Source organism: Oryctolagus cuniculus, chromosome 2 (assembly GCF_051225735.1).
Source record: "Oryctolagus cuniculus isolate XC-2025 breed Fujian yellow rabbit chromosome 2, ASM5122573v1, whole genome shotgun sequence".
Classification (NCBI taxonomy): Eukaryota; Metazoa; Chordata; class Mammalia; order Lagomorpha; family Leporidae; genus Oryctolagus; species Oryctolagus cuniculus.
In genome coordinates this window covers 107,844,916-107,860,961 of record NC_142868.1, presented here as the reverse complement: position 1 = coordinate 107,860,961, position 16,046 = coordinate 107,844,916, and the positions used below count along the sequence as shown (strand labels likewise).

Genomic DNA, 16,046 nt, shown 5'->3' with positions numbered 1-16,046 from the left:
ATGTTCTTTTTTTTTTTTTTTTTTTTTTTAAGATTTATTTATTTATTTGAAAGAGTTAAACCGAGAGAGAAGGAGAGGCAGAGAGAGAGGGGGTGGGGGAGGGAGTGAGGGAGGAGAGGCAGAGAGAGAGAGGTCTTCCTTCCACTGGTTCATTCCCTATTTGGCTACAATGGTGAGAGCTATGCCGATCCGAAGCCAGGAGCCAGGAGCTTCCTCCAGGTCTCCCATGTGGGTACAGGGGCCCAAGGACTTGGGCCATCTTCTACTGCTTTCCCAGACCAAAGCAGAGAGCTGGATCGGAAGTGGAGCAGCCAGTTCTCGAAGCAGCACCCATATGGGATGCCGGCACTGCAGGCGGTGGCTTTGCTCACTACACCACAGTGCCAGCCCCAGGGATGTTCTTAAACGCTAGGCTTGCTGGAAAGTGGTTTTGTCACTTGTGTGAAAAGCAGAGACAGACCTAAGCAGACACCCAGACCCCGAGTGAACTCTGCTCAGGTTTGGAGCAAATTAACAATCGTTAGCAGATTTTCATGGTTTCTGGTCGTGGCCAGTGCTCTGTGCATTGCACAGCCATCAGCTTTGGGGCAAGCATCGTGGTTGAAGTGAGAGGGTCATGGCGTCAGGGAACTTGGAGTCTGTGGGTGGAGTGCATCTTGGGCAGTGCCAGAGGAAGCCGTGGGTCGTGATGAACCAGATAGGACTTTGGTGATGCAGTTTGAAAGACAGACCTAGTACTTCAGGCTCATGGGCCTTCAGTAGAAGAGAAAATGCCTGTGTTGAGCCAGTCCCCACAGGAAGCAGCTGTCCCAGGTGTAGATGTGGGCCAGCAGGGCCGTCCTCTGCCCATGTGCAGCGAGAGGCCGCAGGTACACCTGTGGGCAAGGTGGGCGTGGCTCCGAGGGCCCCCTTTTCAGGTCATGACCCACTGACCAGACAGACAGTCCTGAGGATGGTTTTGAGAGAGCGTGGTTGACTGCAGGATGGTGTGATTTGAGGGTGCGGCTGGAGGGCCAGCTGTGGGGAGACTGCTTCCTGCCTGGTGTGAATAGCACTTAGGGCAGTGCATTTTGTTTATAAACATAAACATGTGCAGTGGCTTTTTTTTTTCTCTCTTTCTATTTTTTTTGAGCAGGATCTCCTTTTCCATCTGTGTCTCTGAATTACAGTGTAGTTCGTGATTCCTGTTTTTACTTGCAGATTTCTGATACGGGCACAGGCGGCCCAAGCAGAGCCTTAACAGCTGTGCCGAACGCCCACCCCTGATCTGCAGATTCTCCCATAACTTTTTAATCAGACTTGTCCTTTCTCTGAAATTTTTCCTTGACTGATGAAATACTGCAAGCGTGCGTTTTGTGCCTTTGGGTGGGAGAGTTACTGGACGTGGAGATGAGGACTCCCACGTGGCTGGAAGACATCAAGGGCACCGTTTCTGGGGTTGGCTGCCCGTGGGGTTTCCTCCTGACAAGCAAGCGTACATTCCATATCTGTGGTGGCACTGGGGTTGGCCCGGGTGATTGCTGAAGATTTCCTCCAGCTGTGGAGTTGAAAGAGGCCTTGTCCAAGAGAGCAGGCAGCAGGTAGTGGGCAGAGCGTCAACCCTGGAGGACTTGGGTCCTGGCCTGGGGTCCTCCTGTCGGTAGCCATTCCTGATGTTCACAGCGGCCAGAGAACTCTCGCTTTGAACAAGGTTCAGCCTCACCTGCTGCCTCGAGTCTGTGGTCTCTAGGGATTTACGGAGTCAGGGCGCCTAGAGTCTTGATGGGATAGAAGCCCTGAGTGAAAGGACTTAACCCAGGACCCCTGGTTGTGAATGGATGGACTTAGTGGGGTCCATGAACTTGGGGTGGAACAATGTGCATTCTTACTTCTACTAGTTTACTTATTTTAGGATATATTTATTTATTTAAAACTCAGAATTGAGAGAGAGAGAGAGAGAAATAGAATGAGGTTCTTCCATCTGTTGGTTCACTCCCTACATGGTCTCTGTGTTCTGAGTTGCTTTGGCCAAGCTGAAGCCAGGAGTCTGAAACTTCATCTGGGTCTCCCACATGGGTGGCAGAAGCCCGGGCACTCAGGCCGTCATCTACTGCCTTCCTGGGCACTTTTTTTTTTTTTTAAATATGTATTTATTTATTTTACTTAAGAGGCAGAGTTACAGACAGACAGGGAGAGACAGAGAGGTTTTCCATTTACTTGTTCATTCCCCAAATGGCCAAAATGGCTGGAGCTGGTCTGATAGGAAGCCAGGAACTTCTTCCAGGTCTCCCACATGGGTGCAGGATCCCAAGGACTTGGGACATCTCCTACTGCTTTCCTAGGCCACAGCAGGGAGCTGGATCGGAAGGGGAGCAGCCAGGACTGTGACCACATGGGATGCTGGTGCCACAGGAGGATAGTTAACCTACTATGCCACAGCGCTGGCCCCTTTCCCAGCTGCATTAACAGGGAGCTGGATTGGAAGCAGAGCAGCCGATACATAATACTAGCTTTGCAGGCAATGGCCTGACCCACTGCGTTACAAAGCTGGGCCTGTTTTCACCAGCTTTTAACTGGCCTTTACTATTTCTCATAGGGTGACCGTAGGTGGTAGAACCCATGACTTCCACAGTCATCAGAGAAAAGGCAGCTGTCTCGTTGCGCATCTCAGACTTGCAGGTTTGTTGAAGTGCAGCCTGCTCTCATCCTCACTGTGAAGTTACGGTAGTTACTAGACATAATGCAACGCCTTTTTCTTGCCTGTGTTAATCAAGATTGGGTTCCCTGCTTCTGGCTTCAGCCTGGCTCATTCCTGGCTGTTGTGGGCATTCGGGGAGTGAACCAGTTGGATGGAGCATGTCCCTCTACCTGCCTGTCTCTGTCTCAAATTAAAAAAAAAAAAAGATAAGAAGTTAAAGCATTTCTGCCTCACCAGCCTGCTGGAGGGGGGGTGTGCAGCAGAGGGCGGGGCCTGGCCAGGGACCAGGTGTCACCCAGGTGCTGATGGTGGAGCAGCGAATACCTAGGCTGAGGCTGGGGATTGTCTGCACAGGCACAGCAGGAGAGTGACCGGATCTTATTGCCCCACAGAACGCTTTCCAGTCCCTCTGGGCTCACAGAACGTCCCCCAGGTGAATAAAGCAGAACCCGCCTTTCTCTAAAGGAAAACCGAAAACAGATTTTATTGAAAGCCATTAAAAAGCGAGTTACTGTTTTTGTAAGTTTTAATTATTTAAATCGTCATAGTGGGGAAGTAGCTATTCAATTTATTAGCTAAAAGAAACCCTGGCGTAAATGTGTGTTCTGGGATCCATGGTTATTTAATGTTAGCGCAGTTAGGTTGTGGGTTGGGGTTTATACCAACTTCCAGTGTTAGGAAAATGTCAATGACTTCAAAACAGTCGCTAATGTGAAAGAGTTTTGACTTTTCTGGCCTCAGGGGTGTTGTGGCAAAGTGCTCCTTGGAGCTTTTGACCCTGTGTTTAAAGAATGTGCTGTACACCAAGAAAATTATTTGGAAAAAGAATTGGTGCGTGCATGGAGCACACGGTGCCTCCGCACAGGTGCAGCTATTAATACCGGCTGCTAGAAATTCCCTTGACATGATGGGCTGAGGGAAGGCACATTCTTAGAGTATTCATGCGGTGTTATTAATAGCCTGTGTTTACTGAGCACTTGATGGAGTTGTGCATTTCCGGGTGCACTGATTTGATCCTCTGCAACCCTGCAAGGCTGTCCTTAGCCCTGGGTAAGGGAGGAGGAGGCCGGCTGAGAGAAGCTGGGCCCTTGATCCTGGTGCTGGTGCCGGCAGCTTCGCCTGGGAGCGTTTTCACCTGGGGGTGTGACACTTGCTCACCCCGTGCAGTGATCCTTGTCGCTGGGCACAGCCCGGCCCTTATCTGTGCTGTGCGGGTTACTGGGAGCCTGCAGGCCGGTAGCCAGCCCACATGCTTGCTTATTTTAGTGCTGCAGCTTCGGTGGAAATGCTTCTCCCTGCGCAGCTGTCTGAACCTGGAGTGTTTACCAGTGGCTACCCTCTCAGAGCTGAATTTCTGCCGCAGCCTGCAGCCTGCGTCAAGGTTCAGCCATGGGGCTGGTGCTATTTCACAGAAGGTTAAGCCTCCGCCTGCAATGCCGGCATCCCATATAGGGGCCGGTTTGAGTCCTGGGCTGCTCTACTTCTGATCTTGCTCCCTGCTTATGCACCTGGGAAAGCAGTAGAGATGGCCCAAGTCCTTGGGCCCCTGCACCCACGTGGGAGACCTGGAGGAAGCTCCTGGCTCCAGGCTTCCGCCTGGCCGCTGTGGCCCTGTGGGGAGTGAACCAGCAGATAGAAGATTAGATCTCTCTTTATCTCTCTCCTTTCTGTATCTCTGCCTTTTAAATAAATAAAATAAATCTTAAAAAAGTTCAGCCACAAAGCTGCCTCAAAAAGCGATGGTCTGAGAAATAACAGGAAGACCCCAGCCCTTTGCCTTGGAGTTCTCAGTTGGGGTTTGTAGCACTTGGGCCACCTTCCACTGCTTTCCCAGGCCATGGCGGAGAGCTGGATCGGAAGAGGGGTAGCTGGGACTCACACAGGCGCCCAGATGGGAAGCCGACACTGCAGGTGGTGGCTTTACCCACCACACCACAGCACCGGCCCCCAGGAAGAAGCCTCCTGTAACCTCTGTGTCCTGTAAGAGAATTTGCAGTCCACCTTGGTGACTGCTTTGTAGGGTGTTCTGTTCTCAGTGTCACCATTCTTTTCCCTTTTGTTCATAATCTCTGTAACTTTTTTCTTCTCGTGGGACATCCTGTAGAGAAGACTGTGTAAATAGGGTCTACAGAGTTGGACATTTTGCTCTGGTAGGTGAGGTGCATACCATCTGTCTATGCACATCTGTCTATGCACTGTGCATGCACCTCTCTGAGCACAGTTCTCTTTCTCGTGCAGCCGAATCGCGTTCCTGGCATCTGTTCCCGAGAGGGGCTGCAGAGTGCGCGCTGGGAACGTTTGGTGGCCTTTGCCCGGCCTTGCCCTGGCGGGCCTGCACAGGGTCGCTGTGTTCAGTAGTGCGGACTCCGCTGCCTGGACAGGCGCCCCTCTGACCAGGCGCTTGGAGGTGTCTGTTGTAGAGGGCCACGTCACTGCAGCTTTGAAAACAAATCCACAAGAATTTGTACACGCCATGACTCCTGTGCCCTTTTTTTTTTTTTTTTTTTTTTTTTTTTTTTTTTTTTTTTTGACAGGCAGATTTAGACAGTGAGAGACAGAGAGAAAGGTCTTCCTTCCGTTCACCCCCCAAATGGTTGCTATGGCCTGCGCGCTGCGCCTATCTGAAACCAGGAGCCAGGTGCTTCCTCCTGGTTTCCCATGGAGTGCAGGGCCCAAGCACCTGGGCCATCCTCCACTGCACTCCCGGACCACAGCAGAGAGCTGGCCTGGAAGAGGGGCAACCAGGACAGAATGTGGCACCCCAACCGGGACTAGAACTCAGGGTGCTGGCGCCGCATGTGGAGGATTAACCTAGTGAGCCGCGATGCCGGCCTCTTGTGCCCTTTCAAACCGTCAAACCGGTTGACAAACCAGGGCAGGTGTTGTGGCGTAGCGGGTAAAGCTGCCGCTGCCTGTGTCTTGTGGATTTCGTTCCTTGTGTTGGCATACATGTTTGGTTTGGTTCGTGTCATGGACATCATTGAACTAAACATAATCTGCTGCTAACTTAATCCCTCTGCTGATACAAAATGACTTACTTGTGATGTCCAGTGAAAGTTTAGAAGCCTGAAGGTGAGTTAATTTGCATAATTTGACTTTCCCTGTTCAGTTTTGTTCCAGTAACAACGTAGTATTTTGTGAAAGCTGTGTTTCATAAGTGTTGTATTTTGGTGCACTGATGGTAGCGTTTATTTAGGAATATCTGTTCCTCTTCCTGATATGGAACAGGGGTTGACTAGCGACGACCTGCCTGCCTCTCTGGCTCTCCTCCTCTGTGTGTGTGTACAGTTCTGTTAGACTTCAGCCAAGCTCGGCCGTTTGTATGTTGTCTGAGGCCGCCTCCATGGCACCGTAGCAGACTTGAGTGGCCATATGGCCCACGGTGCCTGAAATATTTATCAGGCCCTTTCCGGCGGGAGCCTGCCAAGCCTGGTGTGCCGAGAAGGGCAGGGGTGAAGCGGAAGCTGTTCCATTGGAATCCCTACACCGCTGGTTTAGTGCCGCCAGGTTTCCGTGCCCACATTTGGGATAGGAGTTGGGTGCTCTCACTGTTAGATACAAGTGGTCCCTGGCACTTAATAAGCAATATGAGGGTATTTCAAAAAGTGTGTGAAAAATGGAATATTTTTAAAAATTAGTTTATTTTGGTGCATAAAATAATGAAGCTCGTGCATAGTTTGTTCATAATATACGTTTCCAAGAATTATTTATTTATTTAAAGATTCATTTATTTGAAAAAGAGAGGGGAGAGGAGGGAGAGGCATCTTCCATCTTCTGGTTCATTCCAGATGTCGACAATGGCGGAAGCTGGGCCGGTCCAAAGCCAGGAGCTGGGAGCTTCCTTTGGGTTTTCCCACGTGGGTGCAGGGACCACCCAAGCATTTGAGCATCTTCTGCTACTTTCTCAGGTGTACTAGCAGAGAGCTGGATCGGAAGTGGAGCAGCTGGGACTTGAACTGGCACCCATATGGGATGCTGGCACTGCAGGTGCGGCTTTACCCACTATGTCACAGCGCCGGCCCCTCCATGAATCTTTTAAAAATTATATTTATTTGAAAGGCAAGGACAGATGAATGGATGGATGGATGCATGATGGGTAGGTAGGTATCTCCCGTCCATTGGTTCCCTTGCCAGATGTCTGTAACAGTCAGGGCTGGGCCAGGCTGGAGGCAGGAACTCAATCCAAGCCTCCCCTATGAGTGACAGCGACTTAGGTACTTGAGATCTCACCTGCTGTCTCCCAGGGTGAGCGTTAGCAGGAAACTGGAGTTGGGAATGCAGCTGGGACTTAATCCCAGGCGCTCTGAAAATCAGGGAGGCAGCTTAGCTGCTGTGCCAGCCCATCCACCCCTCCACTAACCTTTTGAAGGGTGATTGCATGTGTGGGTTTCACATACTTGTTTGTACCAAGATAAACCTGTTTTAATTCCGTTTCCCAGGAATTTTGGAAGTACGCACATATTAGTTCCTTCCCCTGCCCTTTGTTATACCCTCTCCTCTCATCCTCAGGTAGTTGCTGTCTTGTGTTCCACAGTTTTGAGGTGAAAGGTGGGTTTCAGTGCCTGGATTTTTAGAAATGAAGACCTCTCCCTACACTGTCCAGTAGAAATGGAAGATAACCCACAAGTGGAGGCAGGTGTACAACTTTCAATCTCATGTTAACTGCAATAAAAATAAAAAGAAATAGATGAATTTTATTAATGTCAGTATAATATAACCAATATGAAAAATTAATTACTTTTTTTTGCCCTACTTCTGAGTCCAATATGTATTTTGTTCTCATATATAGTGTATCATGGCTGGAATTGTAACGTCATCCCCCCCCTTCCTCCCTCCCTCCTTCCCTCCCTCCCTTCCTCCTTTCAGTCTGTTTGAGAGGCAGGGGTGGGGAGGGCTCAGAGGGAGACCTCCCATCCACTGGGTTATCCCCACAGTAGCTAGGGCTGGGTCAGGCTAAAACCTGGGGCTGGGGATTCAGTCTGAGTCTCCCACGTGAGAAAGAGAGACTCCTGCTGCCTCCCAGAGTGTGCACTGGGAGGAGGCTACAATGCGGAGTGGAGCCAGGACTGAAACCCAAACACTCCCGTGTAGCATGTGAGCATCCCAGACAGTATCTTAACTGCCCCCGCCACGTATTGAGTTCAGTGGCCACATCTCTGATTCTGTGGCACCAGGTACACATCCTAGAGTGTGGTTCAGTTCTGACAGTATCTACTCAGTTGGTGCAGAGCTCAAAAGCTTGAAGGGCTCGGTCCCACAAGACGGTCTCCATTTCAGATGCCAATTGGAGGCCCCAGGAGCCACGTGCTCATCTGCCTGACCACCCGTACATCAGGAGTGCCGTGGTCCCCTCCTCAGGTTTGATGATTTGCTAGGAAAATTGCTTGTGAAACTCAGGAGAGCACTTAAGCGTGTCAAGGACAAAATTACAACAGTTTGGCTTAAAGACTTTAATTGGCTTTATTTTCAGTTCTGGAATCAGGCAACACTTCATGCTATGAAACAGAGCGAGTGTTTTCAAGTGCCACAGTGGAGGCTGGTTTTGTAGACAGGGAAGTACCGAAGAAAGCAGAAACAAGGGAGAAGAGGCGATGGGTTGCTTCCCAGTTACTTCCCTGGTGTGGCGAGACAGAGTGATGGAAAACCAACTGATGGCTTAACTGGAGGTGACTTGGAGTTTCTGTTTGGTGTGAGGATTAGGGAACCTTGTGATTGTGCCAGTAGAAACTGGTCTGACGGGGTCGTCTCTTCCTCCTGGTTTCCTGGGAGGTCAGTGACTTAGTTCTGCTGCTGTGCCCCGGAGGTAGCCAAGGTCAGCGCAGAGAAGGAGTTCTGACACAGCTGCCTCGCTGAAGGCGCTAGGGAGCCACGCTAGCATGGGCGAGTCCCTTTTCAGTTCTGGTCTGCTCTGGTGCTTGATCCCAGCAAGTGGCCTCTTGTAATTTCTCTGAACACTTCTGGTAAGGGTTGCTTAGAACGGATTCAAACTCAGGGGCAGCCAGAAGGAAGCAGCAGCGCCTAGGGTGAGGATGGGGAAGAGGCCGCCGCGCTTCTGATCCCAGTGTGCTCAGCGGCCCAGAACTTCCCACGGCTCCCTGAAGGGTTTTTAAATAACCCAGTCTCCAGCCCTCCCTTCCCTCCCAGCGGTGTGGGTGGAGCTGCAAGTTCCCGCCCTCTGATCACGTGGCTGGTGGTCCTGGGGACAGGCTCTTTCCCCTGCCTCTCCAGGGACCCACCCTGAGCCCCCTTGTGAGCCTTTCCCCCAGGGCGCAACAAGACTGTCCCCTCATTCAGGAAATTCCAGGGCTGCTAGGGGCTCGGTGCCAGAAAGCAGGAACAAAGCCCACAGAGACGTGGTGTGCTTCTGTCGCAGCCTGTTCTGGGAAGCAGCTGATGCCTTTCTTGTTTGCCATTCCTGCCTGCCCTCTGACTAATCATGACTCTCAACAATGCTGGCAGGCCCCTCCCCCCTGCTCAGGAAGCAAGTGCAATTGAAACAGTAACATTTCTAGGGAAGCGACTAGATAAGGAGTGCTTAAATGTAGCACACAGATTGTGACCCTGCTCAGAATAAGGAGCAGAAGAAAGACGGAAGACAGGCGCTCCGGCTGTGGGTTTTCTAAGAAACGGGCTGTTGGTGGGTGAGCCCAGTGCCCGCGCGCTCGGGAAGCAAGGGGTGAGTGAGACTGGTCTGGGGCACAGGCCCCATGGGTCCTGTAGCTGCAGCCCTGAGGAGGCACCTGTCTGGGGACAGGCAGGGGTGGGCGGTGCATGTGTACAGCCTGCATTGTCAGTAAAATTCCTGGAGAAGGTAACAGCAGAGGAAAAGTAGGATTTTTTATTTCTCAGTACAAGTTTTTGGCCTCTCTTCTTTCCTTGCATGGTGTTTCTGTATTTTTCATGCTTACTTTTCTAGCTTTTTTTCTTCTGATTTTGGATTCGGGATTCCTGAAGCCAGAGGCCTGGGTTTGGATCTCGGCTTCACCACTGGGTTGAGATGTGGGTCTGTGGCTTGGTTGCCTCGCTGGAAATGGGTTGTTGTGTTGATTAAAGTGATCTTAAACATGCAGAATAGTGGCTGGCACGTTGGCTTGCCTTCATAATGATTCTAGCGGTAAGTAAAGAAAAATATATTGCAAGAGTGTGTGTGTGTTGGGGGGGTAGATGGGGTTGTTTAGGAAGCCGTGTAAGGGGGCGTGATTACTAAATGAGTTTCCAAGAATCATAATTTTAGCACGTTTATTATTCGGGGTATGGCTTCCTACAACATCATTTGAACTTGTAAGGGTGCAGTTGAAATTTCCACTGCAGTGTACACTTGGGTTAGAGGCAGACCGGGTGGGTGGCTGTATCTCTTTCCAGGATGGCATTTGCATCTGACTTTGATCTTTCTGAGAGATAGTTGTGTGTCCATCATAAAAGGCAGTGTTTGTCTACAGCGAGGAAGACCCTTTGCTCACTGTGAGGTGGATGTGTGTGGGTGAGTGTGTATTTCTACGAATGATCGTATTTCAAGTCTTTTCCATGGAAGTAGATGGCTACAGAACATCTGTCATTTCCAGTGTTGGTGTTCTCCAGATAGACCGTTAATCTGTAAAATGGTCACGTTGTAGCAGTTTGATCAGTTTGGTCATAGATGGTATCTTAAAAGGCCACAGTCCCTCATGTGTGGATGTTGGTATTTAGTAATCTGATTATTTTTCATCATGTGAAAATCTGAGGTTTTTTTTTTTTTTTTGAACAGGTCAGGAAACTGTGTTTCCTTCAAACATAAAAAGTATGTTTGAAACATTGTTTTAAGCCTTTTAAAATATTTCAGATATTCAAGGAAGTCATCTTGGGTAGTAAACTGTATTGCATTGAATAGTTCGCTCTTCTAGATCACTTGTCCCTCGATTTTCAGGGCTCACTGCTCTGTTGCTAAGATCACCGATCCTGTCCCCTTTCACGTTTTTTGTTGACTTTGTTGGAAACATTTCAAGAGTAGTTTCTTGTTCTTTTTCCTGATATCCTTTAGGTAAAAAGCAGTGTTCTTAGGACTAAAAGACAATTTACTTAACGCTAATGTTTCTCAAGTAGAGGCTATGGAGCCTTGCTTTGAGTTTATAAACTTTTCTAGAAAACGCATGTTGTTTGAATGGTGCTGGAAGCTGCTTCTAACCTTCATCTTCTGTGTGTAGTAAAAGCTCCGTGGGTCTCCGAGCTTCTGTCCTGGACCAGGCCAATCCCATACTTACCTGTTTTTCCCTGTAGCTGTTTCCAGGAGCTTCCTCTGCTCATGTGGCCTGCCCAGGGCAGTTAAGAGGCCTGGTTTTGCATTCCCTCGCTGCCATTCTTCAAACCTGAGGCATCCTGGACAGGTCCAGGCACTCTGCAGCCTAGACGTCAGTTGACAGTTCCACCCCGTAAGCTGTTTCCCTGCCTGGGAAGCGGTGGGAGCTCAGGGCCAGGGCTTCTGAGCTGAGGGCTGTGTCTCACGGGCAGCGGAGGGGGTGGTGCTCCGAGGAGGCCGAGAGTGGCCGGCCAGCGATCGCTATCCGTATCTCCCCCAGCAGCCTCTCTGAACCTCTTGGAGTCTCTTGATCTTCTTGGCCCTGAGTTGAGAGCCAGGGACTGCTTTAGATTGTTGATTTTTGCCTTTTCAAGGCTCAGCGGAAACACTCAGCTAGCGACTTCCCGAGGGAGAGCTCCAGCCCCTGCGGAGTGAATGGCAGGTGTCCCCCTGCCTGCCCGTGCTCAGTCAGGTCCAGGCCCAGGCCCAGGGTGAGGACCACATTTTTTCTGTCTTTGCAAGGACGGCAGGCTTTGTGCCAGGTTTCACACTGCTGCCTTATATTCTTTTTTTTTTTTTTTTAAGCTTGTTTAAGGCAAAGAAAGATCTCTTTTTTTATTTTATTATTTTCAAGATTTATTTATTTATTTGAAAGGCAGAGTTACAGAGAGGCAGAGAGAGAGAGAGAGAGAGATCGATCGATCGATCGATCGATCTATCGATCTATCGACCTTCTATCTGCTGGTTCATTCCCCAGATGGCCACAGTGGCCTGAGCTGCACCGATCTGAAGCTGGGAACTTGGAGCCAGGAGCTTCTTCCAGGTCTCCCATGTGGGTGCAGGGGCCCAAGGACTTGGGCCATATTTTATTGCTTTCTCAGGCCATAGCAGAGAGCTGAATCAGAAGTGGAGCAGCCGGGACTCAACGAACGCCCATATGGGATGCCAGCACTGCAGGTGACAGCTTTATCTGCTATGCCATAGCGCCAGCCCCCGAAGATCTCCTGTGCACAAATGCATTCTAGAGACTGGACTGGATCAGTTTGAGCTGGGAGCCAGGAAGTCAATCCAGGTCTCCCACATGGATGGCAGGGACAAAAATACTGGAGGCATCTCCTGCTGCCTTTTGGGGTGTTCATTAGCAGGAAGCTGGGTCAGAAGTAGAGAAGCCAAGACTTGACCCAGGGACTGCTGTGGGCGTCCCAGGTGGCATCTTCACGGCCAGGTCAAATGCCTGCCCCCGTATTCTGCCTTTTAGGTGGTCGTCCAGTCACACAGAATGACTTCTCCAAAGTCCAGCTCTCTTCCCCTTGGCATCAGGATCAGCCTCGTGTTTTGGATGCATCATGGAGGATTGAGCTGTCGCGTGTCACTGTGGCCCAGCACGGCCATGGCAGCGGCCAGGGAGAGAACACAGCAGGTTCATCGGCCTCTGGCCTCCCAGAGCCCAGGGTGTTGTTAACCTGTTAGAGTTGTCCCCAGGACACCTCTGCCAGGAACTGGCTGCTTCTCTCCTGGTTCTGAGCTTTGCACCATGAGTGTGGCCTTGAGTCTTCTGGAGCCAGAGCCTACCTGTCCTCTGCTTCCAGCTCCCGTGGTCCCGCTGTCACAGGGCTTTCCTGGCCATCTCCACTGCTGTCCTCATGTCCAGCCTGTGGGCATTCAACCTTCCTTCCAGGTGCCACCTACGACCCCAGCAGGTGCTGTTTGCTTAACCACGTTTTCATCATGTCACCCACAAAGACGGTTGTGTGTCCATCCACCCGATACTGGGATCCATTCCCTTTGTCCCTTTGGATCGCAGCTGCCTGCTCCAGGCAGACCTGGCTCCCCGCCCTCCAGTCTGCAGGGAGGTTCTGGTGTTCAGGCTGTTTGTTCAACCTGGAACCTGGACTCTGTACCATGCCCTCCGTTTATTACTGTGGACTCCACTGGGCACATAACTCCAGTTTCAGTAGGAAGAACCCCATGGAGTCTGTCCTCTGTGCCTTTTCACACATAAGGTCTTGGCTCCGCCTCCCTCAGCATCCTAAACAGCTCCTAATGCACCTGGCTGGGCCGGCTGCAGGTGGAACGTGTTACGTTGCAGCTGGTGTGCACAGTGATGATTGTACTTGCTTGCGCTGTTACTGATGTGCTGTGTGTTTTACACCCAAGACGATTGCCTCTGAATGTACTGAACCCTGCAGACTTTCTTCCTGTCATCATTCCCTACAAGGTGCGGTATATCAGCTGTTCACGGGGCATCTATGTTGTAACAGATACTGTAACTAATGTGGCATTTTTTAAAGCATAAGGGAGGATGTATATAGATTATATGCAAATACTGTGCCAATTTATATGAAGGACGTGAGCATCTGAGGACTTTGGTATTCCAGGAAAGGTTCCGGAACCAATCCCCTACAGATACTAATGGACAACTGTATGAGTACATTATCTGAAAAGCTACTTTTCTGGGGCCGGCATTGTGGTACAGCAGGTTAAGCCTCTGCCTGCAATGCTGGCATTATATATCTGCACCGCTTTGAGTCCCAGCTGCTCCACTTCCAATTCAGCTCCTTGCCAATTGGCCTGGGAAGGTAGCAGAAGATGGCCCAAGTGCCTGGGTCCCTGCCACCCACGTGGGAGACCTGGATGGAGTTCCAGGCTCCTGACTTTGGCTTGGCTCAGCCCCTGCCGTTGTGGCCATTTGGGGAGTGAACCAGTGTGAAAGATCCCTTTCTCTGTCTCTTCTTTTCTTCCTATAACTCTGCCTTGCAAATAAACAAACAAACCTTTAAAAATAAACAAAAAAAAGCCACTATTCTGTTTTTTCTGTTTTGAGTTGTATATTTATCTAAAGAAATATGCCTTTTTTTTTTTTTAGATTTTGGACTTTCGCATATGCATAATGAGATAACTTGGGGAAAGGACCCAAGTCTAAACATGAATACATAAATATAAATTCACTTATGTCATAAACATTTTACATGCATAACCTGGACATAATTTTATATGCTAGTTAAGATTTTGTGAATGAAACAGAGTTTATGGTACAGAATTTTTCCATTTGCGGCATCTTGTTAACATTCATAAGGTTTTGGATTTTTGGAACATTTCAGATTTGGGATTTTGGGGTTGGGATACGTATGTATTTGGGAGACAGAGACTGAAAGAGCTCCTACCTGCTGGTTCATTTCTCAAATACCTGCAGTGGCCGAGAGTGGGCCAGGCAGAAGCTGGGTGGTGGGAACTCAGTCCAGGTCTCCAGCATGGGTGGCAGGACCCAGATATTTCAGGTATCACCAGTGCCTCTCGAGGGTCTGCATTAGTAGGAAGCTGGACTTAGGCTCTCAGGCCAGATGGCAAACTGGTACTCGGACATCGAGCTGCTAGGCCAGACGCCTGCCCCTCATTTGGTATTTGTAACCAGAATGTAATTTTTAAAAAGCTAGCTTCAAATTGGCTTTGTGTGCACATAACTGTTTTTCCCCTGACTTGCTTGTGTGTGTGTGTGTGTGTTTTTCCCCTCATTTATGCTTGTAGCACTTTGGTCCTTTCTTGGTTCCTTTAGGGGTTTACCATTATTTGTGATTTTATGGCTTAACTGAAGTGGGTTCAGAAAAATCCACTCATCACAACTGTTTGAAAATTAGCTTCCTGGCCCCACCCCGGCTCCCTTCCCTTTGTCCCCGCCTCTGGCGCTCAGACCATGATTCCAACAGCAAGGAGCCCCTGGGCTCGGGAGCTGCCCTGCCTCTCTTAGATTCTTTTTTTTTTTTAAGATTTATTTATTATTTATTTGAAAGAGTTACACAGAGAGAGAAGAGAGAAGGAAAGAGGTTTTCCATCTGCTGGTTCACTCCCTAGATGGCCGCAATGGCTGGAGCTGTGCCAATCTGAAGCCAGGAGCCTCTTCTGGGTCTTCCACACAGGGTGCAGGGGCCCAAGGACTTGGGCCATCTTCTACTGCTTCCCCAGGCCACAACAGAGCTGGATCAGAAGTGGAGCAGCCGGGACTTGAACCAGCGCCCGTATGGGATGCTGGCACTGCAGGTGATGGCTTTACCCACTGCACCACAGTGCTGGCCCCCTCACTCGGGTTCTGTTGGTGGGCAGCTTTGTTTTCTGTGTGCACTAGCTGTGCTCCTCATCCCTTCATCTGTAAATGAGAGAATGGGCTAGCCGGTTGTCAAAGTTCTCTTTTGGTTTTGTGGTTACCAAAAAGTGAAAACAACACAGTATAGGGCATATTTGTTTATCATGCGTTGCTTAGGGAGTCAGTGACTGCCACCTAGGAAATAACTTGAAAAATGCACCCACTGTGTTTAGGCTTGGCCTATGTGGTGTGACACTGAGGACCGCTTACTCCAGGCCATCTCTGGGGGCAGGGAGTATACAGGACCCCATGCCTGCTCCAGGGCCTTGCCTGGGGAACCCCTGAGGCCTGCACTGCCGTTTGAAGTTAGCAACGCCTCCATTGCCTGTACACAACCTCTGCATCCCCTGGTGTGTGTGTGTCGGGGGTGGGGCAGGATATTCCTGCTTCCCTTTAAGCCAGGGCAACCACACATCATGGATTTTCCAGAACACTCAGTTTTCTACCTTTTGCCCCTATTCCCATGAGCATTCCAAATATCTTGGAATTTCAGTATTTGCTGGAAGAAGGTTTGGGGGAGGGATCTGGACTCTGTGTCATCTTGCATGTGACAGGTGCAAGGTGGCTGCCCTCTGAGGTCTGCAGGCCCTGAGCTGGGGGCTGGCACTGCTTCCTGTGCCTTGCCACCTGCTGGTGTGCTTGCCCGTGGAGGGCTGCTGCACTGGGAGTGTCCTAGGTTGCCCCCAGCTCAGCCGGGGATCTCTGTTGACATTTTTGAACATGACCACACAAAAAGAAACTTGGGGATTTTCTGCTGGTTGAGTAGCTGATGGTGGCAAGCAGCCGCCCGCCTCTTCCAGCCGGCCCAGCTGGTTCCAGCTCGGCCACCTCCAGTGTGATCTCTGCCCAGGCTCCCATCAGACCATAGGTGACCCTCAGAGGAGTGACACAGCTCTCTGGTTTCTTCCTGTTTTGAGTCAGTTGCGGATGACTGCTGCTGACGTCAATTTTTAGGTACC

The 16,046-nt window shown here is 50.1% G+C and overlaps 1 protein-coding gene across 5 annotated transcripts in view; it reads left to right on the top strand.

The window, feature by feature from the left end:
* Positions 1-16,046, top strand: part of NCK2 (NCK adaptor protein 2) — a 151,246-nt gene that overhangs the window by 18,655 nt on the left and 116,545 nt on the right. Inside the window, exon 1 of one of the 5 annotated variants that reach the window (XM_002709690.6) lies at positions 10-9,353. The exons of the other annotated variants lie outside the window; for them this stretch is intronic. The gene's annotated coding sequence lies outside the window, so the exon portion shown is untranslated. Of the gene's footprint in view, positions 1-9; positions 9,354-16,046 lie in introns of those variants that run through there. 5 annotated transcript variants of the gene reach the window in all.